The sequence below is a fragment of the Echinops telfairi genome, unplaced genomic scaffold (genome assembly GCF_000313985.2).
Source record: "Echinops telfairi isolate 266 unplaced genomic scaffold, ASM31398v2 ScPeMD7_7467;HRSCAF=8505_1, whole genome shotgun sequence".
NCBI lineage: Eukaryota > Metazoa > Chordata > Mammalia > Afrosoricida > Tenrecidae > Echinops > Echinops telfairi.
In genome coordinates, this window is record NW_022111368.1 from 27,998,030 (window position 1) to 27,999,723 (window position 1,694).

Here is a 1,694-nt window from a genome sequence, read left to right on the forward strand (position 1 = left end):
TCATATTTCTCAAAAGATAACGTTTTCCTTAGCCATGGTGCAAGTATCAAAATGAGGAAATTCACATTAATAATAATACTGTTAGCCAATCCAGATTCAAGTTTTGCCCATTGTCTCCTTAGTAATATTTTTGGGCTCAGAATCATTCCATGAGCACCCATTGCCAGTAGCTGTGTTTTTGGCCAGAGTGCTATGGGAGAGAGGTGCCTTAGTGCATCACATCAGGAAGTGCCTGTTGTTGCCGTGACTGTGTGTTAACACGCAACACAGCCCTGGGGGCACTGTCAAGTAAGTATTACACTGCCAGCCTTAAGGTTGGCTGTTCAAACACCAGCTGTTCTTTGGGCAAAAGATGAGGTAATGTGCTTATTACATGAAGATTCACAGACTTAGAAAAACCCAATATGGGGTCACTCAAAGTCAGAATTGACTGGATGGAAGTGGGTTGAGGTTTTTTTTAACTATTGATATTTTGAGACTTTGTTAATTATCCTCCTCCTCATGCACCACTGAGATAGACAATTTGTTTCTCTTGATTTTAGACATCATTTTATGTATCTTGGAGGGTAACACAGCCAAAGTTTATAGTGACTTTTTCCTTCATTTGTTTTTTTAAAGTTACCTTGGTTATGAGCTTGGTAGTTGTTGAGAAGATGCAAAGCAGAAGTAGCCCAGCGTCTTCTACATGGACGGTTCAGTGATGTTGATTACATTCTTCATGGCAGCCTTTCCTAGCCCCCCCACCCCCCGCTGACTGCTCTCCCCATTACCAATCACGCACTCCCTGCCTGCTGAGTGTCCCATCTCCCTGCTGCCACTTTGAGCGCACACAGTGGTCAGGGAGGCGTCAGAAGATAGTCACAGTTTTAAGTTTTCCAGGTGATCTCAGAGCAGTAGTTTCAGTGGATTATTCTCACTGGCTCCAGAAAGTCTGGATTCCATGAGAATTTGACATTTTGTTCTGCAATTTTCTCCTTTTGATTAGGATTTGTCTAGAGAATCTTTAGCACTAAGTTTATGGGACACGTCATTTTGATGCATTTTGATTTCCTCAACGAAAATTACGGAAAACATTTACCTTTATCTCCTACCATTTATGCTGACTTGTAGCCATTTAATGAGACAAAGAGATATCCCAATTCATTTTCTTCTAAGCCTTCTAATCTAGAAATTCTCTGTGTGGTATTCCTATGTCTATGATATGCATCAATTTGATGTTAATTTAAATGGAATAGTAATCCCAGTCTATCAGTTGCATTCATGAAAGCATTACTTCAGTAATGACTGTATACATAGTCAAAAAGTTCTTAGGAAGTAAGCATCAAATGCAGACAGTGCAGTGGAGATTGTCTTACTGACAGACCCAAGTCACCCTTATAATACGTCGAACTCAGTATCTCAAATGCTGTGTAATGTAAACTATTTGAAATTTTCTATAAATACACAGTATCACATAGTTTGATTTATAAGTTACTGGTCTATAGTTGTGTTATTGTTTTAAAAGAGAATGTGTGATTTCATTCCTGTGTCTCATAGAGATTGTTATCTAAGAAGTGTCTGTAGCCCTACTGTTAATCAAGGCAATTCAGTCATGATATCTGAGTGCCATCTCATTCTTTTGGTCTCTTAGCAAAGGAGAGAGTTGTCAGGGAAGCAGTTAGCTACACTCTCCATGTTTTCATGTTCCTGGCTTT

At 39.4% G+C, this 1,694-nt stretch overlaps 1 protein-coding gene across 1 annotated transcript in view; it reads left to right on the forward strand.

Moving 5' to 3' along the window:
• Positions 1-1,694, forward strand: part of KANSL3 (KAT8 regulatory NSL complex subunit 3) — a 42,015-nt gene that overhangs the window by 25,164 nt on the left and 15,157 nt on the right. The gene's annotated exons all lie outside the window — the stretch shown is intronic.